The sequence below is a fragment of the Globicephala melas genome, chromosome 13 (assembly GCF_963455315.2).
Source record: "Globicephala melas chromosome 13, mGloMel1.2, whole genome shotgun sequence".
NCBI classification, from domain to species: Eukaryota; Metazoa; Chordata; class Mammalia; order Artiodactyla; family Delphinidae; genus Globicephala; species Globicephala melas.
Window position 1 is genome coordinate 51,920,131 of NC_083326.1, and position 26,333 is coordinate 51,946,463.

General features: G+C 44.7%; 1 protein-coding gene and 1 long non-coding RNA gene across 2 annotated transcripts in view; one reads left to right on the forward strand and one right to left on the reverse strand.

The window, feature by feature from the left end:
- Nucleotides 1–1,569, forward strand: part of LOC115845040 (uncharacterized) — a 76,023-nt gene extending 74,454 nt beyond the window's left edge. The window contains exon 5 of the long non-coding RNA XR_009566471.1: nucleotides 1,478–1,569. This is a non-coding gene — a long non-coding RNA (uncharacterized lncRNA). The remainder of the gene's footprint in view (nucleotides 1–1,477) is intronic.
- COLEC12 (collectin subfamily member 12) overlaps nucleotides 1–26,333 on the reverse strand; it is a 185,518-nt gene that overhangs the window by 43,690 nt on the left and 115,495 nt on the right. The window lies entirely within an intron of this gene.

Below are 26,333 nucleotides of genomic sequence, written 5' to 3' on the forward strand. Positions count from 1 at the left end.
TGGACCTACAGTAATTCAGACACAACCAAATACAACAACAAAAAATTGTGACTGGGGCTTCCCTGGTGGCGCAGTGATTGAGAGTCTGCCTGCCAATGCAGGGGACACGGGTTCGTGCCCCAGTCCGGGAAGATCCCACATGCCGCGGAGCGGCTGGGCCTGTGAGCCATGGCCGCTGAGCCTGTGCGTCCAGAGCCTGTAATCCGCAACAGGAGAGGGCACAACAGTGAGAGAACCACGCACAGCAAAAAAAAAAAAAAAAAAAAAAAAAAAATTGTGACTTGTCCCTTGATGTTTGTTTCATTGGTGTGCTCGAGCTAGTTCCTACTGGCTTGCAAGAGTCAACTGTCAAATTTGTAGGAATTTTGGGAACCGGTTGTTAAACAGTTGGCAGCTTGAAATCAACCCTGGAGGGAGTATTTACACCATGGAAATTGGCAAACACTACAAATGATGCCCTCCCACACCCTCAATTGCTTTACCAGCATGCCACTAGCTATACTGTACTATAACCTATAGCAGAAAATATAGGTAATTTTATGATTAGAATGCTCCATATATAACCATCTTTGTACATTACATATATACAGAAAACAGACACTGACCCTTATTTAAGTTATCACAGTGATTTAAATAACAACTAGGGAACAACCAGAAAAACCAGACATTTTTGATGAGAGGAGGTAAATTTTTAGTGCTCACAGCTGAACTTTTTGAGAAACACTCTAGTCTAAGTGGTAAACCACCAACACTTCTGCAAGTGACTCCAGAAACTAACCTATTAAAAAGGAACTTACCATCGGACTGATGAGAAACACAGAAGACATAGACTCTTGACATTTTAATGTGAAAATCACATTGTAAGGAGTATCGCGAGAGTCTTCCTTTCCCTATGTGTGTCTTACTAATAGCGTCTCCCAGAAGCAATAGCATATAAAGGACTGATCTTCTATGATTGTGCTCAATAACTTTTGATGGGTAAATTGTGAAGATTAAGCCACAGCTGAAGTTTCTCTCCTTTGGTTTGTAATTTTACGCATTGTGCCCTTCTTCAGTGAAAAGAGTTCTTCAGCTGTGTTTAATGCAAAATGATGAGAGAAACAGCATAGAACAATGACTCAAATTAAGATTCAGGGTTTAACCAATCTCTCCAGTGTTCTGGGCTATACACCCAAGGGGAGGGGGCTCAATCTGTCTGTTCCATGACTTAGAGCAATGATTCTCAAACTCCACGGTGCACTGGATTCACTCGAAAGGCTTGTTGAAACACAGCCTTTCTAATTCAGGAAGTCTGAGAAGGCACCTGAGAATCTGGATTTCTAACAAGTTCCCAGGGGCTGTGATGCTGCTGGTCTGGTCGTCATGCTTTAGAACAGTGCTTCTCAAACTGTCAAGTGCTTACAAATCACATTTTTGAAATGCAGATCCTGATTCAGCAGGTCTGAAGCAGGAGCTAAAATTCTGTATTTCTAAAAAGGTCCAGGAGATGCTTCGTTGGAGGAACACATTTTGAGGAGCTACGGTTTGTTTTAGAAGATGGTCATATGCTGGATCAACCTTGGTTAGCCAATTCCTTGAAGGTAAAGCTGTAAAGTCAGACTTACTGATTAAACAGACCTAGAGTTAATCAGCTTCGCAGCATCGCAGTTTTCTCATTTCTTTGACTCCTTTTCCTTTCCATCCTCCTCCTTCCACTGCCACCTGGATGTTTCAGTGCCATCGCTCGTGTCCAAAACTGACCTTGGTACTAGCCCTGCCAAGCCAGATCTCCAGCTTTCACCCAACTTTTTTATTTCCATCCAACCTAAATACTCCTACCATCCCAATCCCCCAGGTGGTCAAACTCAGACACCTTGAAGTCTTCTCTTATACTTATTCTCTAACTCAACAGGTCATCAGACCCTGCTAATCTTCCTGCGGATATTTTTGTCATGATCATCTCATCCACAGTTTACTGATGTTCGCTTACTGCCTACACTGTGTCAGACTCTAACATAGGTACTTTACATCACCTTTAATTCATATAATAATGCTTCAAGATGGCATGGTAGTGAGAGCTGAAATGACATCCCATAGACATCAGAGCCAGGATTCGAACCTGGGCCTGTCTGACTCCAAACGCCATGAACTCTCCCCTACGCCACGTTGCCTCTCTGGTCAAGCTTTCCTATCCATTTCCACTGCCACCATCCTAGTGTGAGATCTGATCTCAGTGGAAGATTCCTCTTCCATTCCCACTGGAATCCAGCCTCACCCTGTAACAAAATACTGCTGACCTCATGATGATGCCAAAAAGAAAAAAACAAAAACAAAGAAAATTTTCAATCGTTCACCCTTAACTAAAGGATGCTTGCGTGCACGCGCGCACACACACACACACCTGCTCGTAAGCTCTCTATAATCTGGCAGTTTAAAATGAAACAAAGACCCCTTATATCCAGTTAGAGTGAGCATATTTTTGGAATTCGGAGTGGGGGAAGCACAGGTAGACCCAGAGATATGCCACATCTCATGTTCAGAAAGCAATTAACTTGCTTTGGTGGCAACTGTAAAACACAGAAGGAGGATAGACCCAGGGATGCTGTGCAAAGATTGGATGACACTTTTATAGTTGTTGGAGGGTTTCATTCCTTTTGGATTTTAGGACTGTGGTGGGTGAACTCTTTATGCCTCTCCAGGGCTATTTCTTTCATTCCATTAGAAGAGCCTCAGAAGATTTGGTCAGAGGGCAGATGATGATAGATAACAGAATTTGGGGCTAGAGCATTGCTTAGAGGTCATCCGGTCAAGCATCATTGTGTTACTGATGTGGAGAGTGAGGCCGGCGAGGTAAAGCAGAATCAGAAGGAACGTGCCCTGACGTCCAGTGCAGGGGTCCTTTCCTCCCCTTCTCACCATGCGTGCTGGCGCTGTGTTTGCCACTGGACATCTTCTGCATGTGGTCTTCACGCAGATCTGCTCCCAGACAGTTGTCACTGCTTCACATGCTGAAGAACAAGGGTCACTTCCTAGTGACACGCATCTCTCGTTGCTCTATCAGCATTTAATCAATGTCAGATGACACCGCCTGGCCTCCCGTCCTACTTGACACAATTTCTCCGTCTTGTTTTTTCTCCCTCCCAAGACTTATTTTTCATAAGAATTCTGTTTTATCTTTCCCTCTCTGCCCTCCACTGGGAGGACATCTGGCCAAACATACAGATGCCTACTACAAAGAGACCCTGCTGGCTCACGTAGCTGGGGGACCCCCTCCTCCTTGAACCTAGATGGTCACAAAAAACATTCAAGAGAGACATCCCCCTGTTACCAGCCTTTGTAGTGTTTGTTTTCTTAGCATTACTTTCCAGAGACGGGGGACTCTGTTCCCATTGCGAGGGGCCGGTAGGAAGGGCAGGGAATGGATCTGCAAGGCTGCAGATAAGAGATTCTAGGTCAGGAAGTGAAGCAGTTTGCCCCTCACCACCGAGAGAGCCAGCTTATCACAAAACCTGGCCCAAACGGCACATCTACAATTCAGCAGGCCACAGGCAGAACGTGCCTGCAGGACCCATGCCCTCCCATGGGTTACCCCTCCTGCTCTATCCCCACTGAACTCAATGCTTGGCTTGTGTTCTGAATGCATTTTCCAGTGTCCAAGTCTTTATTATACAAAAAACACTGGGGAGGCCAAAGGAAGCCAGAATCACTCTGGTTAACTCCTTGAGTGTTCTACGAAGTTCAGAATAGGCTGATAATTTGGTCCCATCCCCAGTGTGCAAACTCAAAGTTCCCTGTGTTGCCCTGCTTCCAATAACACGTTTTAAGTAAGAAGATGGGGGTCAGTGCGGCCGCCGATCAGGGTATGGTGAGCTAGTTGGAGAGAATAAGTGAGAAACGCTGCAGGAATGACAGTGCAGAAGGCCAGAAAAATTCACCAGCAAAGAGAATTCCTTTCTGCTGTGGTTCTCCATAAAGAGCCCTCCCACGCTCTGTGGTCCTGGCCCCAATACAGTCTGTTTTGCCAATCATTTTGGAAAACAAAAGAGTCTCCTTCGCTATTATATTTTTCTACCATCACCAAAAGAGGGCTCTCTGTTAACATGGATGCGTGCTGATCAGCGCCCTTCCTCCTTAAGTGAAGGCTGGCGCTGTGGGCGAGTGCACGGCACTTTCGGGCTGTCTTCATTATCATAAATGTCCAGAGCTCAGTGGTGTTGCCATAAAGATCATGTTACCCTAGAGAAGCTTCAAAACGCTGGTAGACTGCAAAATCCAGAAGACCACAGGTTTTGATCTGAGTTTTGCAGTGACCTTTTCATGTGGTTTTTTAATAGTTATTAATCTACTGCCTGGTGGCATATATTCCCATAAGCCCATGAGAATGATTTGGCTCTAACGGTAAAACTGATGATTCAAATACATTCCTATCATTAAAATGCCCTCAAAAGCAACAAAACAGTAAGAGTTAACATCCTAGTTAGTTATTTGGATGTTGTGCAACATCACTAGAACAGAAGTTAAATACGTAAAACACTTTATCCCACAAATAATTAGTTTTTCCTTATTATAAAGGCTCTTTACTAAATGATGGGATATGGATTTACTTAGTATTTTTTAAAAAGTATTAATGAGTATTTAGTTCCCCAAACACAAATCCCAGCCCTGGACAACTTATTATGCCAAGTTCCTTAAATAATGTAGAGAATCATGGTAACAGAAAGAGGACAAGAATTAAAAATAAAATCACTTTCTGTGCAAAATAAATGCAGCCTCACAGCATCGCTATATTCATAAAGATGCATTCAGACCAGAAAAATGATTTAGAAGAGTTTTATGAATGTGAACTCTTCAGCATTCATCCTGAGCTTATATTAATATTCTGCACATTTACCAAAGGTATAGTTTCTTTCGTTAAAAATTTTTCACGTATATATTAAAAGAGGCAGCCAGTTCTGGTTTGGTTTTCATGTAAAAATCTATATTTATTATTGGTTTAAAATGTATAATGTATACACTGCCTGCTAAAAAAGAATTGTGAGAGGCAAAAGACAGATAATGATGCCACTCAGAATATATAACGTCTGCCAGATCATATGGTGTCTCAAAAGAACGCCATTACTTTCTCTTTCTGGTTTTTATAATAGGGAATCCTTTATTATATGAACTGTACACAAATGCCTTCAGTTCTGAGGAGCGGAATCCTAGGTCCTGGAGGAGTTCATCTATCACATCTCTTCCATATGTCCCTCCTGGCTGGCCCCTTCCTCCTGGCTCTCTTCCTATTCATTTTATTCCATGGGCACAGAGTGAACTGTCAACCATCCTAATGATACACTTCAGCAGCCCTGACTAACTTCATTATCGGCACCACCAAACAATGTCCTTCTGTGATTAGGCGCTGAATCTTTTAATTAAAAGGACACATGAAAATCTGGCTCCAGCTTGGACCATCAAGAGTCTGTCATATAATTGAGCTGGACACTTAGACTGCACAGGTATTTGGAGGAAAGCCACGAGATATTTGTTTAGTGAATGAGAGTTTGCTATTGCTGCAAACTCGAAGAGGAATTGGTAAGGATGGTGGCCAGTCTTGAGTACCTGATGTGTACCACGTCCCCCTGCCCAGCTACTTACAGTCCCTTTAATAACCCTGCCAAGTAGGACTTCTGACCCTGATTTTATAGATTTTTAGGAAAGTGGGGGTCAGAGAGGTTGAGCACCCAAGCTAGTGAGTGGCTGAGCTGGGAGCTGAACCCAGATGATCACAAGTTGCTTCCCTAAGCTTGTTGACCTTCAGAGGTGGAAAGCAAAACAAAGCAAGGAGAAGGATGCCTAATGAGATAAACTGTAGAAGGTGGACAGGTTAGACTTGTAGAAGTGTTCTGTCAAAATACAGGAATGCAGAAACATCCTTTCAAATGTTGACAGATAAGCCTTTCTCAGAAATAAGCAGGAAAATTTAGTCTCCAGGAAGTTAACTATTACAGGCCTGAGGTTTCTACAGGCTGTAATTTCTCTTCCTATTCTGTGATGACATACTTGAGCAGCAAGTTAATTCCACCCTAAATAAATCCTCATTATCTCTGTGAGAGGTCACAACTGGCTTGGAGGTTTGGCTGGTAAGGTCTGTTAGCCCCTCAGGGGAATCATCCCCCAATGGTGGTGAAATTTCTGGGATGGGGTGGCCTGGGAAGAGAAGGTAGCTTTATAATTTCAAGGCAAACTATGAGATATGTAAGGGCTTTGAGCTTGAAACCAAAACAAGTTGGTTGCCCCTACTGAGTTTTCTTCTGAAGTTCTAGTTCACTGAAATAGGAGCCTCAGAAGTCAATGGTGCACTCATCTATGGACCCAAATAATTGTTGGTGGTTCAAGCCTGCAGGAGTTGGGAGAGAAAAGTTAGTGGAAAGGAAGCAGGTAAAAGAAGGATTTATTGAGTGGTAATAAAAATTTATCTAGCCTCTTAACCCCCTTTTTAAAAAAACCTCCCTGGGGACTTCCCTGGTGGCACAGTGGTTGAGAGTCCGCCTGCCGATGCAGGGGATGCGGGTTCGTGCCCCAGTCCGGGAAGATCCCACATGCCGCGGAGTGGCTGGGCCCGTGAGCCATGGCCGCTGAGCCTGCGCGTCCGGAGCCTGTGCTCCGCAACGGGAGAGGCCACAACAGTGAGAGGCCCGCGTACTGCAAAAAAAAAAAAAAAAAAAAAAGAATCCACCTGCCAATGCAGGGGACACGGATTTGATCCCTGGTCCGGGAAGATCCCACATGCCATGGAGCAACTAGGCCTGTGCACCACAACTACTGAGCCTGCACTCTAGAGCCCGCAAGCCACAACTACTGAGCCCACATGCCACAACTACTGAAGTCTGCGCACCTGGAACCTGTGCTCTGCAACAAGAGAAGCCACCACAGTAAGAAACCCACGCACCTCAACGAAGAGTAGTCCCCGCTCGCTGCAACTAGAGAAAGCCCGCGCGCAGCAATGAAGACCCAATACACGCCCCCACCCCCAAAAAAAACTGCCTGGAGTACTTTGGAAAAAAACAATTCTTTTTACAAATACCAGCTTGACCCCATGGTTCAGAAATCCACTGCCACAGTAACAGCTCCAGGTGGCTCAAAGTACATACCAAGAAGCCCACCACCTAGCATCCTCTGACCACCCAGGTCCTCAGAACCTCACAGCCTGAGGACTTCAGCGGTCACCTCAGCCAGTATCCATCTTACCAGTGAGGAAACTACAGTCCAATGAACTTCTCTGCCCTCCAGGCTGTCCTGGGCTTGAGGACTCAGGTCTCCGGATTCTCTGCCAAAGTTCTTTAGACCCCAAAACATAGCCCACCATACTTCTTTCTCGCTACATCCCATTTATTCAAGAAACAAGGATGGAGCACCTAGTCTGTACCAGGCGCTGGGTAGAACGGTGAACAAAACAGACAACAATCTCTGTCCTTATGGAATGTACATTCCAGTGGGAGGATATTTTAATATGTTGGAAGGTGCTAAAGGCTATGGAGAAAAATAAAGCAAGGACTGGACAAAGGGAATGTGGGAGAGGAGGTGGACGGCAGTGTAAGCAAGTGGCCAGAGAAGGCTTCGGGGAATAACATCGGGGCCAAAGCTTGAAGGAGCCTGGGGGTGCTGGGCGGGGACCTCATGGCGCAGCCTCATCGTCTGCCTGTCTCCTCTCTACGTCTTGAGATTCGCCCCCCTTCTCCCTGCAGCACTCTTCTCTCTACCAAATGACTTCTATTAAAAGCTGTTTAATTTCCTCACAAATTTCCTCCTGGATGAACCCTCTTCTAATAAGCCTCGCCCCGAGCCCAGCTGGGCCTGGACCCCTTCGGCTCCTCTGAGGTTCACGTTGCATAAATCTATTAGGCTCATTTGTATGGTTTTCAAGTAATTTAAATGCCATCTCCCTGGCTATGACCATGGTATGGGAATGTAATTGTTCTGCTGTGCTGCTTTTGCATTTCTCTGAACAAACCAGACCCCTCTCATACCCTGTACGCCCTGCAGATTCACGAATATGGGCCTGGAATGTAGAGCCCGCCACGGGCAGACGGGCTCTGTCACCCCCTCAGCCAATCCTACTAGTCAAACAAACTGGCAGCAGCGCCAGGTGTGGGGATTTCACAACCCTCTCTCCCACTCTGTGTCCAGCCTCCTGGGTGATGGGTGACACGCTGAGCTCAGTGTCCTGCAGGCCAGGGTGTAGACGTCCTGAGAGAGGCATTCAGCTCAGGGCCTGACAGTCAAAACACAGACATACAGGACACCTTCCAACCAAACACTCAGGAACGCACAGCTAGAAAGGAAGCATTTTCTTTTCACCACTGGGGAAGGGGTGTGCGGTGGGATTTACTAACCAGAGAAATGCAAGCTGTTCCCAGAGACCCTTCCCAGCTGCAGGGCTACAGCTCTCACAGAACTAAACCTGACAGGGCAGAGGTGAGAAAGCAAACCCACAGTCCAACATTTGCCTCGAGGTGCTTGCTTTAAAAAGTGTCATTTTAGGGCAGCTGAACTGAGCGGGCAAGTCTCAGTTAATGATAGCGTATTTGTTGTCAATTACTGAGGCAGCGTTGGGGCATGTGGAAATTATGCTTTGGAGCAGGTGCTGGTGGAAAAGAAAAAAAAAGACAACCCACTATCTCTCACATATCTACTTGACTTTTTTTAAACCAAAAAACGAGTGTTTTGATGGAAAAAAAAAAAAGGACCTAAATGTAAGTGAAAATATCAATCAGCCTGACAGAAACTCCTCATTCCTGTATGAATATGTTTTTTACTTTTTTCAAGTGAAGATGATAGTTGAGGACACTTAAATTAAGGGAAAAGTGAGCCAGACGAGGTGACAGATTTTCCTGTTGGCGCTTTAACGTAATTATCTATTCTGTGGTGAAGGTAACCTCCGTTCTGAACCTCGATGAGAAGTCGATTTGAAATGACTCAGTTGAGGGGGGAAAAAAAGCTGGTAAAAATAATGAGGAAAATGAGAAGGCTCTATTTTACAGACCATGGGATCGGGGGTGAAGGGGGTGTGGCCCCCAGATTCAGTGAAGAGCATCTGTTCACCAGCTTGGTATTCACACTTGTTATTAAAACTGGACAAAGGACAGAAAGAGGAAGAAATCTTTTCATGGAGCAGACAGCCCTGGCTGTAGAGGTCAAAGGAATGAAACTGAAAAATATGTGGAAAATCACTACACCAACAAGTCAGAAGGCATGCAACCAATTATAATTAAAAGTAAAGTAGAAGAGCAGCTTCAAGATGGCAGAGGAGCAAGACGTGGAGATCACCTTCCTCCCCACAGATACATCAAAACTACATCTACATGTGGAACAACTCCTACAGAACACCTACTGAACGCTGGCAGAACACCTCAGACTTCCCAAAAGGCAAGAAACTCCCCACGTACCTGGGTAGGGCAAAACAAAAAAGAATAAACAGAGACAAAAGGGTAGGGACGGGACCTGCACCAGTGGGAGGGAGCTGTGAAGGAGGAAAGGTTTCCACACACTAGAAAGCCCCTTCACTGGTGGAGATGGGGGGTGGGCAAGGGGTAAGCCTCAGAGAGCACAGCAATAGAGGTGCGGAGGGCAAAGCGGAGAGATTCCCGCACAGAGGATCACTGCCGACCAGCACTCACCAGCCCGAGAGGCTTGTCTGCTCACCTGCTGGGGCGGGTGGGGGCTGGGAGCTGAGGCTCGGGGGCATCAGAGGTCGGATCCCAGGGAGAGGACTGGGGTTGGCTGTGTGAACACAGCCTGAAGGGGCTAGTGCGCCACAGCTCGCCGGGAGGGAGTCCGGGAAAAAGTCTGGAGTTGCCGAAGAGGCAAGAGACCATTGTTTCGGGGTGCTCAAGGAGAGGGGATTCAGAGCACCGCCTAAACGAGCTCCAGAGACGGGCACGAGCCGCGGCTATCAGTGCAGACACCAGAGACGGGCATGAGACGCTAAGGCTGCTGCTGCCGCCACCAAGAAGTCTGTGTGCAAGCACAGGTCACTATCCACACCACCCTCCCGGGAGCCTGTGCAGCCCGCCACTGCCAGGGTCCCGGGATCCAGGAACAACTTGCCCGGGAGAACGCACGGCGCTCCTCAGGGTGGTGCAACATCACACAGGCCTCTGCCGCCGCAGGCTCGCCCCACATCTGTACCCCTCCCTCCCCCCACCTGAGTGAGCCAGAGCCCCCACATCAGCTGCTCCTTTAACGCAGTCCTGTCTGAGCAAAGAACAGACGCCCTCAGGCGACCTACATGCAGAGGCGGGGCCAAATCCAAAGCTGAACCCCTGGAGCTGTGCGAACAAAGAAGAGAAAGGGAAATCTCTCCCGGCAGCCTCAGGAGCAGCGGATTAAATATCCACAGTCGGGCTTCCCTGGTGGCGCAGTGGTTGAGAGTCCGCCTGCCTATGCAGCGGACACAGGTTCGTGCCCCGGTCCGGGAGGATCCCACATGCCACGGAGCAGCTGGGACCGTGAGCCATGGCCGCTGAGCCTGCGCGTCCGGAGCTTCTGCTCCGCAACGGGAGTGGCCACAACAGTGAGAGGCCCGCGTACCGCAAAAAAAAAAAAAAAAAAAAAAAAAAATCTCCACAGTCAACATGATGTACCCTGCATCTGTGGAACACCTGAATACACAACGAATCATCCCAAAATTGAGGCAGTGGACTTTGGGAGCAACTACAGACTTGGGGTTTACTTTCTGCATCTAATTTGTTTCTGGTTTTATGTTTATCTTAGTTTAGTATTTAGAGCTTATTATCATTGGTAGATTTGTTTGTTGACTGGGTTGCTCTCTTCCTTTAAAATTTTTTTTTATATATATAAATATTTTTTTCCCTTTTCTCTTTTTGTGAGTGTGTATGTGTATGCTTCTTTGTGTGATTTTGCCTGTATAGCTTTGCTTTGGCCATTTGTCCTAGGGTCTGACTCTCCTTTTTTTTTTCTCAGTTTAGTTGTTAGCACTTATTATCATTGATGGATTTGGTTTGCTTGCTCTCTTCTTTCTCTCTTTTTAAATTCTTTTTATATTTAATAATTTTTTTCTATTTTAATAACTTTATTTTTTTTCTTTCATTCTCTTTTTTTCTCCCTTTTCTTCTGAGCTGTGTGGCTGACAGGGTCTTGGTGCTCTGGCCGGGTGTCAGGCCTGAGCCTCTGAGGTGGGAGAGCCGAGTTAAGGACACTGGACCACCAGAGACCTCCTGGCCACACATAACATCAAACGGCGAGAGCTCTCCCAGAGATCTCCATCTCAACGCCAGCACCCAGCTCCACTCAACGACCAGCAAGCTACAGTGCTGGACACCCTATGCCAAACAACTAGGAAGATAGGAACACAAACCCACCCATTAGCAGAGAGGCTGCCTAAAATCATAATAAGGTCACAGACACACCACAGGACGTGGTCCTGCACACCAGAAAGACAAGATCCAGCCTCAACCACCAGAACACAGGGACCAGTCCCCTCCACCAGGAAGCCTACACAACTCACTGAACCAACCTGAGCCACTGGGAGTAGACACGAAAAACAACGGGAACTACGAACCTGCAGCTTGCAAAACGGAGACCCCGAACACAGTAAGTTAAGCAAAATGAGAAGACAGAGAAATACACAGCAGATGAAGGAGCAAGTAAAAACCCACCAGACCAAGCAAAGAGGAAATAGGCAGTCTACCTGAAAAAGAATTTAGAGTAATGATAGTAAAGATGATCCAAAATCTTGGAAATAGAGAAAATACAAGAAATGTTTAACAAGGACCTAGAAGAACTAAAGAGCAGACAAACAATGATGAACAACACAATAAATGAAATTAAAAATTCTCTAGAAGGAATCAATAGCAGACTAACTGAGGCAGAAAAATGGATAAGTGACCTGGAAGATAAAACAGTGGAAATAACTACCACAGAGCAGAATAAAGAAAACAGAATGAAAAGAATTGAGGACAATCTCAGAGACCTCTGGGACAACACTAAACGCATCAACATTTGAATTATAGGAGTCCCAGAAGAGGAAGAGAAAAAGGGACTGAGAAAATATGCAAACAGATTACAGTTGAAAGCTTCCCTAATATGGGTAAGGAAAGAGTCACTCAAGTCCAGGAAGTGCAGAGAGTCCCATACAGGATAAATCCAAGGAGAAACATGCCAAGACACATATTAAACTATCAAAAATTAAATACAAAGAAAAAATATTAAAAGCAGCAAGGGAAAAGCAACAATTAACATACAAGGGAATCCCCATAAGGTTAACAGCTGATCTTTCAGCAGAAACTTTGCAAGCCAGAACGGAGTGGCAGGACATATTTAAAGTGATGAAAGGGAAAAAACTACAACCAAGATTACTCTACCCAGCAAGGATCTCATGCAGATTCAACGGAGAAATTAAAACCTTTACAGACAAGCAAAAGCTAAGAGAATTCAGCACCACCAAACAGCTCTACAGCAAATGCTAAAGAACTTCTCTAGGCAGGAAACACAAGAGGAGGAAGAGACTTACAATAACAAACCCCAAACAATTAAGAAAATGGTAATAGGAATATACATATCGATAACTACCTTAAATGTAAATGGATTAAATGCTCCAACCAAAACACACAGACTGACTGAATGAATATAAAAACAGGACCCATAAATACACTATCTACAAGAGACCCACTTCAGACCTAGAGACACACACAGACTGAAAGTGAGGGGATAGAAAAAGATATTCCACACAAATGAAAATCAAAAGAAAGCTGGAGTAGCAATTCTCATATCAGACAAAATAAACTTTAAAATAAAGACTATTACAAGAGACAAAGAAGGACACTACAGAATGATCAAGGGATGAATCCAAGAAGAAGATAAAACAATTGTAAATATTTATGCACCCAACATGGGAGCACCTCAATACATAAGGGAAATGCTAACAACCATAAAAGGGGAAAGAGATAGTAACACAATAATAGTAGGGAACTTTAACACCACACTTGCACCAATGGACAGATCATCCAAAATGAAAATAAATAAGGAAACACAAGCTTTAAATGATACATTAAACAAGATGCACTTAATTGATATTTATAGGACATTCCATCCAAAAACAACAGAATGCATTTTCTTCTCAAGTCCTCATGGAACATTCTCCAGGATAGATTATATCTTAGGTCACAAATCAAGCCTTGGTAAATTTAAGAAAATTGAAATCATATCAAGTATCTTTCCCGACCACAACGCTATGAGACTAGATATCAATTACAGGAAAAAAATCTGTAAAAAAAATACAAACACATGGAGGCTAAACAATACACTACTAAATAACCAAGAGATCACTGAAGAAATCAAAGAGGAAATCAAAAAATACCTAGAAACAAATGACAATGAAAACATGACGACCCAAAACCTATGGGATGCAGCAAAAGCAGTTCTAAGAGGGAAGTTTATACAAAAAAAATCCTACCTCAAGAAACAAGAAACATCTCAAATAAACAACCTAACCGTACATCTAAGCAAATTAGAGAAAGAAGAACAAGAAACTCCAACGTGAGCAGAAGGAAAGAAATCATAAAGATCCGATCAGAAATAAATGAAAAAGATATGAAGGAAACAGTGGCAGAGATCAATAAAACTAAAATCTGGTTCTTTGAGAAGATAAACAAAATTGATAAACCATTAGCCAGACTAACCAAGAAAAAAAAGGGAGAAGACTCAAATCAATAGAATTAGAAATGAAAAAGGAGAAGTCACAACTGCCACTGCAGAAATACAACGGATCATGAGAGATTACTATAAGCAACTATATGCCATAAAATGGACAACCTGGAAGAAATGGACAAATTCTTAGAAAAGCACAACGTTCCGAGACTGAACCAGGAAGAAATAGAAAATATAAACAGACCAATCACAAGCACTGAAATTCAAACTGTGATTAAAAATCTTCCAACAAACAAAGCCCAGGGCCAGATGGCTTCACAGGCGAATTCTGTCAAACATTTAGAGAAAAGCTAACACCTATTCTTCTCAAACTCTTCTAAAATATAGCAGAGGAAGGAACACTCTCAAACTCCTTCTACCAGGCGACTATCACCCTGATACCAAAACCAGACAAAGATGCCACAAAATAAGCTACAGGCCAATATCAATGACGAACACTGATGCAAATATCCTCAACAAAATACTAGCAAACAGAATTCAACAACACATTAAAAGGATCATACACCATGATCAAGTGGGTTTACCCCAAGAATCCAAGGATTCTTCAATATACTCAAATCAATCAGTGTGATAACCCATATTAACAAACTGAAGGAGAAAAACCATATGATCATCTCAATAGATGCAGAAAAAGCTTTTGACAAAATTCAATACCCATTTATGAGAAAAACCCTCCAGAAAGTAGGCATAGAGGGAACTTACCTCAACATAATAAAGGCCATAATGATAAACCCACAGCCAACATCGTTCTCAATGGTGAAAAACTGAAACTATTTCCTGTAAGATCAGGAACAAGACAAGGTTGCCCACTCTCACCACTATTATTCAACACAGTTTTGGAAGTCTTAGCCACAGCAATCAGAAGAAAAAGAAATAAAATGAATCCAAATCAGAAAAAAAGAAGTAAAACTGTCACTGTTCGCAGATGACATGATACTATACATAGAGAATCCTAAAGATGCTACCAGAAAACTACTAGAGCTAATCAATGAATTTGGTAAAATAACAGGATACAAAATTAATGCACAGAAATCTCTTGCATTCCTATACACTAATGATGAAAAATCTGAAAGAGAAATAAGGAAACACTCCCATTTACCACTGCAACAAAAAGAATAAAATACCTAGGAATAAACCTACCTAAGGAGACAAAAGACCTGTACACAGAAAACTATAAGACACTGATGAAAGAAATTAAAGATGATACAAACAGATGGAGAGATATACCATGTTCCTGGATTGGAAGAATCTACACTGTGAAAAGGACTATACTACCCAAAGCAATCTACAGATTCAGTGCAATCCCTATCAAACTACCAATGGCATTTTTCAGAGAACTAGAACAAAAAATTTCACAATTTGTATGGAAACACAAAAGACCCTGAATAGCCGAAGCAATTTTTTTTTTTTTTTTTGTGGTATGCGGGCCCCTCACTGTTGTGGCCTCTCCCATTGCGGAGCAGAGGCTCCAGACGCTCAGGCTCAGCGGCCATGGCTCACGGGCCCAGCCTCTACGTGGCATGTGGGGTCCTCCCGGACCAGGGCACAAACCCGTATCCCCTGCTTCGGCAGGCAGACTCTCAACCACTGCACCACCAGGGAAACCCCAAAGCAATCTTGAGAAAGAAAAACGGAGCAGAAGGAATCAGGTTCCCGAACTTCAGACTATACTACAAAGCTATGGTAATCAAACCAGTATGGTACTGGCACAAAAACAGAAATACAGATCAATGGAAAAGGATAGAAAGCCCAGAGATAAACCCACGTACATATGGTCACCTTATCTTTGATAAAGGAGGCAAGAATATACAATGGAGAAAATACAGCCTCTTCAATAAGTGGTGCTGGGGAACTGGACAGCTACATGTAACAGAATGAAATTAGAACACTCCCTAACACCATACACAAAAATAAACTCAAAATGGATTAAAGACCTAAATGTAAGGCCAGGCACTATAAAACTCTTAGAGGAAAACATAGGCAGAACACTCTATGACATAAATCACAGCAAGCTCCTTTTTGACCCACCTCCTAGAGAAATGGAAATAAAAACAAAAATAAACAAATGGGACCTAATGAAACTTAAGACGTTTTGCACAGCAAAGGAAACCACAAACAAGACGAAAAGACAACCCTCAGAATGGGAGAAAATATTTGCAAATGAGGCAACTGACAAAGGATTAATCTCCAAAATTTGCAAGCAGCTCATGCAACTCAATATCAAAAAAACAAACAACCCAATCCAAAAATGGGCAGAAGACCTAAACAGACATTTCTCCAAAGAAGATATACAGGTTGCCAACAAACACATGAAAGAATGCTCAACATCACTAATCATTAGAGAAATGCAAGTCAAAACTACACTGAGGTATCACCTCACACCAGTTAGAATGGCCATCATCAAAAAATGTACAAACAATAAATGCTGGAGAGCGTGTGGAGAAAAGGGAATCCTCTTGCACTGTTGGTGGGAATGTAAATTGATATAGCAACTATGGAGAACAGTATGGATGTTCCTTAAAAAACTAAAAATAGAAGTACCATATGACCCAGCAATCCCACTGATGGGCATATACCCTTAGAAAACCATAATTCAAAAAGAGTCATGAACCACAATGTTCATTGCAGCTCTATTTACAATAGCTAGGACATGGAAGCAACCTAAGTGTCCATCAACAGATGAATGGTTAAAGAAGATATGGCACATATATACAATGGAATGTTACTCAGCCATAAAAAGAAATAAAATTTAGTTATTGGTAGTGAGGTGGATGGACTTAGAGTCCTGTCATACAAAGTGAAGTAAGTCAGAATGTGGAAAACAAATACCGTATGCTAACACATATATATGGAATCTAAAAAAAAAAGATTCTGAAGAACCTAGGGGCAGGACAGGAATAAAGGCGCAGATGTAGAGAATGGACTTGAGGACACAGGGAGGGGGAAAGATAAGCTGGGACGAAGTGAGAGAGTGGCATGGACATATATACACTACTATATGTAAAACAGATAGCTAGTGGGAAGCAGCTGCATAGCACAGGGAGATCAGCTTGGTGCTTTGTTTCCACCTGGAGGGGTGGGATAGGGAGGGTGGGAGGGAGACGCAAGAGGGAGGGGATATAGGGATGTATGTATATGTATAGCTGATTCACTTTGTTATACAGCAGAAACTAACACACCATTTTAGAACAATTATACTCCAATAAAGATGTTAAAAAAAAAAGGTAAACTTATTGGGGAAAGTATATGCTTATTATCATTTCCATGCCTATGTAAAGAGTTCATAAATGAGTGTTAAATTTAGAAAACTGTGTAAAACTGAAATAACTAGATGAAAAGACAGGTAAGTACCTACATTTGTATGTACACACACGCACACACACAGTGACTTTCTTCAGACGGTAGAGATGTTTTTAAAGAAAGGATTTCTAAGGCAAAATTCAAATTCACGATGTCCCATCATTTCTCAGGGGTGTGTTGGAGCCAGCTCACACTGACTGGTGACAGCCAAGTGGTTTTTTTTAAAATAAATTTTCTTTCTTTATTTATTTATGTTTAGCTCTGTTGGGTCTTCGTTGCTGTGCTCGGGCTTTCTCTAGCTGCGGTGAGCAGGGGCTACTCTTCCTTGCAGTGCGCAGGCTTCTCACTGCAGTGGCTTCTCTTGTTGCGGAGCACAGGCTCTAGGCCCGCGGGCTTCAGTAGTTGTGGCTCGCGGGCTCTAGAGCACAGACTCAATAATTGTGGCACATGGGCTTAGTTGCTCCACGGCATAGGGGATCGTCCCAGACCGGGGGACTTGAACCCATGTCCCCTGCATTGGCAGGCAGGTTCTTAACCACTGAGCCACCAGGGAAGCCCCAGCCAAATGTTCTTATCTCTTCACACCCTGTGTTCTGAGACTTTAGTTGACAGCTTGAAGCTGGTCATGCTGGGAGTATTTACACCACAGAAATAAGCCAACGCTACAAATCAGGGCTTTGGCCTCCTGGAGAACTGGTTGTTAAAGTTGGCCAGCATGCTGTTCAACCTGGTGCAGCTGACCCATCACATTTAAACAAGTGAAACAACTGTTCTGTCCATAGAATCACATGAGAAGTTCAGGATCACTGGCCCTGTCACGCTGGACATGGTGGAGTCTGTATTGGACCGTTGTTCCTTCTCTCCCCTCAAGGTAGTAGGGATAGCGCACATGCTCCTATTGGTGACTTGTGCACATTAGAAGTTTTGCATTTAAAACTTGCATGGAAAGTTCATAAATTACAAATTCATCATATCAGTGGGACATGAGATCAGTGAGATATTATGAAATTCAGTGAAACTGACAATGTTTATTTTAGGGTTCAATTCCCACATGTCTGTTAACTTCATACCAGGGACACAAGTTTGACTTAACTCTGACCAGCCACCCTAAAAACTAATTTCTTTCTCATGTGGAGGAAGGGATTTCAAATGACAACCCTCAGAGTCTGGAAGATATTCTCCTGGCCTCCTAACATCATGCAGGAATTAAAACCCCACCTGCTAGGCAGAAAAAAATCCAAGAGTCCAAAAGAGCATGAAACTTCTGTACATTTTTAAGATGCACAAATGTCTGCGACAGCAACAAATGGACCCAGAAACAGAAAGAGGAGAACATTAGAGATACACCAGCTGAGCCACTCAGAGTGGAGGCCGGGTGCCTTCTGAACTTGACCTCTTAGAGCAGAGAACTGCAAAGTTTGGTCAGGGCTGCATCAGCTCTGGTCCATTATTCAACGGATATCAGAGATGCAGAAAATATATACATAATTTCATACAATATGAAATTCTTAGGGTAAAATCACTTAATTGTATTTCATGCTCAAAGAAATGGATTTTATTGTCCAAATGGCTAAACAGCTTATAACTATGGCTGTAAACTGGTTAAACAGGCTGAAAGAAGAGGCTTTGGATAAGTGCTTCACAATACTGTCCAATCCACACCTAGCTCAGGGTTTTCTCCACCACCCCCGCGAATCTGGAATTTGGAATTAATATCAGGATCACCCACCAGGGAGTCATTCATATATTATATTTCTAATATGCAACTCTACTGGTTTACATGAACTCCTAGAAATCTGTATATAGTTTAGAACACAGTGTGAGTTCATTGCTTATTATTCTTTAAAATCTCTGTGGCAAAAGAGTTCCTCTTGGTTAAGAAGATGTAGCTGTCTTGGGTGGCCACTACACAATGGGATGCCAAGGATGGGCTCAGCTTGGCAGACCAAGGACACATACCCCATCTAGAATGGGGCCTGAGCAGGGCTCTTCCTTCTTGGGGAAGCAAAGCTTCCCAACCCTACTGTTGGAAAAGCCACTTGAAGCTCAGGTCCTAGGGATGACGGGCCAGCAGTGTCATCTGGTGAACACAAAGAGAGCACTAGTTCATTAACTTCACATTATGCATGGCCCTGGAGAGGAACTGAAAAAGAAAGATTCAGTGATTCACAAAACGTCTGTTCCTAAATGAGGAATCAGATGAAGTCTGGACTTAATAGCTCCAGCTACTTTGCAATGTTCCTTCCTGCTGGAAAGCAGTTGTGTTACAGCAGCAAAGCTAGTGAAGACAACCAGCCACCTGTAACTACAACCTACTGGTTGCCCTGAAACAATGCGTCCCTTTATACAGCACTTAGAGGAAACAACACCTAATAAACAACACCTAGAAAAGCAAAGAAACATACACTACAGTAAAAGGAAACATCCCACTTACAACCGTGGTTATGACAGTGCTTATAAAATTAGAAGCACTAATTCATTAGGGTATACAGCGCCCTAAATGACTGTGTGATTGTATATTTACTAAATTTTATCTATAGGACGGTTGTATAGGAGTAAATCTTCCTGGCTTTGAGTTTGTTTCCATCCCTGCTTACTTGCCAGACACACATCCCAAACTGGGCACAAATCATCTAAGAGAAATGTTTATCCAAATGGAACTGGAAAAGTCAGGGGCTCCAGGCGGGCCCTGGGGCTCTGGGAAGGGCCCTTTTTTCAGTGACTTCTGCTGTACAGGCTCAGAGTGGGATGGAAAGGATCACAGAGTAAGGGACGGAAACAAGATTTCTTTTTTGAGGAAAAGAGCAAAGCTGGTGATTATCTAGTCAGAACAGGAGAAAGGGGACAGCTGTGGCAACAGGGAAATGAAAGTAAGCAACAACAGGCTTCACGAAATACACTGCAAGGAAGGTTCCTACCATCGAGTCATTTGTGTCCCAGCGAGCTGGGAAACCCTGAGGTGGAGTGTCTGTGCTTCACTTGCTGGGACACAGAGATGATACAGATTATTGCTGTTAGTACTGAAGAGCAGGTTCTAGAGAGTGAAGGAAAAACAAACTAGAACATGAAACGAATATTTGCCCAACAGTCTTGTTAATTACTTGGACATCTAGGGCAAAATCAAACCAGTATGTCAGGCAGAGAAATGAGTGCCAATCTAGTATCCACTGTTAAAATATGGTGATTCTTATTTACCAAAGGGCCAATCTGCTTCCAATACTAAGGTTTTATAGCTGCACCTGGTCCTCAGAGCAGGGCGAGACTTCACTCCCCTTCTCCTCCCACCCTTCCCCACAGCCAAGTACATCATGTGGCACGAAAACTGGGAACCAAACAATGGGGCTCCCCCCTCGTCAGATGTACCCCACTTGGGTGCACTATGTCCAGACAATGAAAGCATCCCCCTTTAGTAGATGTATTTCAGAGTCCTTCTACAACCTCAACTCCCCTCCCTCCATGAACTCTCTGGAAACACAAAACAGGTAATAAACTGAAGAGATCAGCACTGTCTCCTTTAAGTCAAGCACCACAGTGTTGAGATCACTGAGCCACAGCTGTGAGCAGGCTATTCAACCCCTTAAGTTGGTGCAGAAGTTGGTACAAAATAGTTTCCTACCAACATCATTTTGTAAGGTACGACCAAAAGTGTTATTTACTGACACCAGGTAATAGAATTCACGCAAGGTCGAGCAGTGTGTGATTCAAGGGAACACCTCCAACTACTTCCTGCCAAGGGGGACGTTTGATGCTGTGACACAGGAAGTGTATTGATGTCTCATGAATAGGGGATCCAAAATGGATGTCTGATCTTCTAGCAGAAAAAGGGTCTGGCCTAACAGTTTAAACCTCCTCCCATCTTTCAAGGAAACAGATTACAGCTCTGTTGCAAAGCCTAATGAATCCCTCTGAGAGACTGATATCGTTAAATTAATGAAACAAGGAGGCCATCAGACTGAGATGGCTCTAATCCTGGCAAGGCCTATGGAAGCAAACCAAAACCTGAACCTGAAATGCCTCAAGGTTACGAAATCGAAACCCAAGGACAACCAACCACAAACAGCCAACTAGGCTTTAAGCTACAGCCGATCGATAATTTCCTATCTTTGCTTCGGCACCTTTTCCTTGTAAGTCTGGCCCCAGCTCCTGTCGGGCAGGATGCTCCAACCACTTCCGGTTTGGTGCCATCCAGGTAGAATCGATTTTTGTTCAAATAAACTCTTCAAATTCTTAATATGCCTCAGTTTACCTCTTAACAGTCCATTCGAGTTAGAGAGGAGCCCAGACCACGGCTTCCCCGTGACCAGGACAAAACTGAAACGTTGGTGACAGTGGTGGAAAGTCACACAGACTGAATCCAGGGTAGTTTTCATAGTTTTTCTCAATTCCCGTCTTGATGAAAAATGTGAAACCTCTATGTGTGTTTCCGACGGTCCCCGTTTCCCCCTGCACAGAGATCAGTCAGGGGGCATGTCGATGCTTCTGACCCTGATGGGAGGAGCAGACAACCAGTGAGAGGAACAGTGGGGGAGGCAGTGTGGACATACAGGCCGGATTCAGACAGGACTGGGACTATTTCCTTAGCCACACCGATGAAGGGTTTCTACTGGGTCCTTAGTGAGGAGAACTGGAACCTGATATCAAAACCCACTGTATGTCCTTTGTAGTTTTTTGGTATAATTAAGTACCACCAACTGTGCAGGGGTTTGCATTCCAGGGCCTGGGATCAGTCATTCTCGACAATCCTTTTGTTGACTTCCCTAAGTCCCAGCTAAGAAACCCTTGAGGGCTTCCCTGAACTGGGAGGAACTGATTAGCGGGGCAGGACTCTAGTGCCCAGGACGCCCCGCCCCCGCCCCCACCATCTCCGCCAGGTGTGCTTCACGGCATACCTGCAGGTGAGCATCAGACAACAGACACACCGGGTGTGTGCCCCGCCTCCAGCGGCAAAAGAGGCCAGTACGTACCCACGGGACTGGGAATGTGTATTTCTACCATGGTGCTGCGGCGAAGTCCCGAGGTCTCCCTGTTAAGTCCCTCTCTGTTCCCCTTCTGAGCCTGGACCTCATCTAGTGTGTGGGCCCTGTTCCACCAAGGACCCGAGGGGACGTGGCAGGGGGCTTCTAAATACCTCAGGCCTAGGATGTTGTTTCAAAGCACTTGGCTCATGTGCGTGTCTGTAAAGCATTGCTAGAATTGGAGGTGTTTCAAAGGCAATGATGAGCATATGAGAACAAATGATCTAATACAGCGGGTGAATTCCTGGTGACTTAGTCACTGAGCAAGGAGGCAGAACAGACCTTGAGTGATAGTACACCTTGAGGTCCTCAAAAATACATTCCACACCTTCTCAGGGACCATAATTTATCTATCTTGGGAACACTATCAGCAATATTTGTCAAATATAGACATTACAGATTCTTAATATTACAGAACTAGAAGTTCCCTTTAAATCCCTTTATAAAACATGTACATTTTCACACGCTCGCACGTAGGTTATCCAAGGTTGCAAATGTGGCTTACAGTTGTGACGAAGCCATTCAATGAACACGCAACTGAGCGCTATGACCTGTCCCCAGAAAAATGTACACAGACATCCATTTGGACATGATTTCAGGAGATCCATGAGCCCCAGATGCCACTCACAGACCTGGGGCTCAGAACCTGTGATGCCTGACCTCTCATAGGATGTATGAGGATGTCATAATCCTTTCCCACAGGAATGCAAGGGTACAAGTTGTCACTCGGACACACGTCTGTTCCCCCATGGAACAGGATGGAGGGGAAATTCCATTGACAAACATCTCCTCCTTCACCCTTCCTCCCTGCTGATTCTCTTGATTGCCAGGCCCAAGCAATATTTATCTGCGAGTCCCTGGTCCCAATAACTAATTCAACACAGCAACACATTATGAATCACGAGTGTGGACCACAGTTGTCTATGAAGCCACTTAAGTAGCATCATCAAGACAACCCAATATAAAGAGACAGCAAAGGACAGAATCATTCAGAAGAGGGGAGGAGGCTGGACACAGATACAGGGGAAGTTGGGGAGAGTTCATCTGTTGTTAAAAAATCAACATGTACAATGTTGACAGTGGAGGCCCAGATGTCCCATTAAGCAATGTCCTACTTAAAGTCTCAAAAAGTTGGCAACTGTCCTTATGGGAACCAACAGCAGGAGCAGCAGCTGTAGTAAATGAATCAGAAATGTCCTTTCTACACATCTGGCTTCCTCTTGATCATGTCTCCCCTCTGCTCAAGTTCTTCTGGTAGCTTCTCATCTCACTGAGATAAAGAGCTGAGACCCACAAAGCCTATCTTCTCCCCAAACCTTCTCTCTCTGACCTCATCTACTCTGCAGATCACGCCTTCTGCTCTAGCCACATTGGCCTCCTTGCTGTGCCTTGAACACACCAGACACATGGCCCCAGGGCCTTTGCACTTGCTGCTTCCTCTGCTTCAGACTCTATCCCTCATATACCCTCACAGCTCTCTCTCTCTCTCTCTCTTACTCTTTACAGGTCTTTACTCAAATGTCACCTTGTTAGAGAGGCTTTCCCTGATCAACGTTTTGAAAATTACAGCTCCCCCATCCCCCTTTCCTGTTTTATTTTTCTCTATAGCACTCATCACCATTTAACACACGATCTAATTTACTTATCTTTTGGCCTCCCCCAACAAGAATGTAAGTTTCATGCAGAGGGAGATTTTGTGAGCTGCACTCACTACTCTATGGCTAGAATATGGCCAGCACAGTGCCTACTGCACGGGGTTATTGAGAAGATTAAATGAGTTAAGACACATAAAACACCTGAAAAGCACAGGGCATATAATAAGAATTATGTAACTGTTTGCTATTATTTTGATGTTTGTTTTAAACTCCATGACACACCTAATGAGTAGTTGGTATTGTAATAGCCAATTTACAGATATAAGAGGCTGAGGCTCAGAATAACTTTGCATCCTCGTGGCTGGCAGAACCAGGATTCAAACCCAGATCTGACTCTATGTTCTGTGTACTCATTTCCCTCTATCTGCTTTGGGAGTCCTGGGATAGAAGACAGGCAGAAATCCATTCATTCTGGAGCAAGGGCCAAGCCTGAGAAGGCTCTAGCCCAAGGGGGTGGGCGGTAGGGAATCAAGTTTCCAGAATCCAGAGACATTTCTACTGCATGGATCTGAAATGGCATGTGGCATTCTGTTTACTTCCTAACCTCACCAAAAAATGTAGCAGAACCTGCCAATTAAAAAATGTTTTCATGACCCCAGAAAATCCGCGTATTGGAGACATTTACTTTAAACAGTCATTCCACCATAACAGGAAAAAGAGGTAGAGCAGAGGAGTTTATTATAACAGCTGCTTTCATACCCAAAACAAGGTTTGGCTGTTTTTGGCAGGTTGTACTGTAGTGGAGTTGGCAAGAAGCTGACAGACTGTATGAGTTTCCTTTCAAAAGATCATTTTGCTTCCTTAGAAAAACCCATGACTGGACTATCTAGTGTGACCTGCAGATGTTCGTTCCTCCTCTGCTCCTCTGTCACCCCGGGGCTTCCACCCTACCTGGGCCTAAACAGGGCACGAGCTTGTAGCACAAGAGGGTGTGGGCTTTGGAACGGCAAAGACCTTGGGTAGAATCCAATCTTCCTTTATTAGCTGCTTAACTCTGAGACTCAGTGTCCCCGTCCGCACAGGGCTATTACGAGGATGAAAGTAAGGCAACTGCAGCTCCTGGCACGTTATCCAGTACCACTGGCAGCTATTATTAGGATGCAGTTATTATCATGACTTTAAATGGTGACAGGATTGAGTCCCGATTCCTCTGAGACATTCCTTTTACAAAATGCACACAATGTGAAGTACAACTCCTTTCCTGGGGGCTTTTAAAAAAGTGACTTAAAAAAAAAAAGAATTTAGGGCTTCCCTGGTGGCGCAGTGGTTGAGAGTCCACCTGCCAATGCAGGGGACATGGGTTCGTGCCCCGGTCCGGGAGGATCCCACATGCCGCGGAGCAGCTGGGCCCGTGAGCCATGGCTGCTGAGCCTGCGCGTCCGGAGCCTGTGCTCCGCAACGGGAGAGGCCACAACAGTGAGAGGCGCGCGTACCGCAAAAAAAAAAAAAAAAAAAAAAAAGTGACTTATCTGCACCCCCTTCCTTTCAAAACTGCAAAGCGGGCAAGAAAAGGAATGGGGAGAGATGCCAGGGTCCCCCTGCAAGTGTCACTGCTCTCGAGGTCCGAAGTAAGAGGAAAGGGAAGGGAGAGAAGGGGACCTGATGGCAGCCTGCAGCGCAGGGCTTCGCTGGGGTTGACACTGGAAATCTGAAAGGAAGCAAAGGGCTCCTGACTCCTAGGAACCAGGGCCATGCTGGGCTGCGCCTCCTGCAACACAAGTGCACAGCAAGCGGCTGAAACCGTCTCAACACTGATGGCTTCCAGATGGCAGGAGAGCAACCAGCACACGGCACAGGTCAGTCCAAGGGGTCTGATGCCCATCATTTGGGCCAGTGACCCAAACTCATAAAGAACCCATGTGAATTAAAACCAGATGTCCCGCATGTTTGGATCCCCTGGCTGGACCAACAGGGTGTGCTGGGGATCCCAGGTAACAGGCACACACCCTGTATCCTGCAGGGTCTCCAGCTGCAGGGAAGCCACCTCCCTCCAGCAACGCGTGCCCTGCCGCATTTGAGTCTGAGACCCACGGACAGCACAGGCCTTGCGGCACAAAGGAAATGAGCTTCCCACAGCATTTGGGAACTGTGGGCTGGGCTGGGTTTGGGACCCATGCTCGAGGGGAGTTCCTTGGCCATTGCCGGCAGCTTTGAAGACCTAGTTTTGATTTCAAAAGCCTTTAATCCTCTGTCTATTCAGAGCCTGAACTTGGAGCATTTGCCTTCGAGAATGATGAAAGCGAGGGAAGCCGGTGAGCAGCACAAGGGGCGTGGATTCAAAGGGGCACCACAAGCTGGCACATCTAAGCCCTTATTCCTGGGCTCCAGCCTGGCGAGGAGTCAGGGTGGGGAAGGTGGGTGAGTGGGTGGGGCCTGTACTCCTTCCCACTGAGAGGGCTGTAGTTTAATTCAATGTTAAAACATCCCACAGCCCAAATACCAGCTCAACCAATAGAAGAAGTGCACATCTTCAGCCTGAACTCCACATCCAGGTGATATTCCAAATATTTGATAAATGCCCTGGCACGAGCACTAATCAATGAGCAGGGATACCCCACGGCACTCCCAGCTAAGTATCTGCCCCGCCTGCGTCCGGAGAGAGACGTTTACAAAACACCACAGCAATTACCTCTGGGTGGAATATCCCAGAGCAGCCAACACACTTTCCACTGTTCAC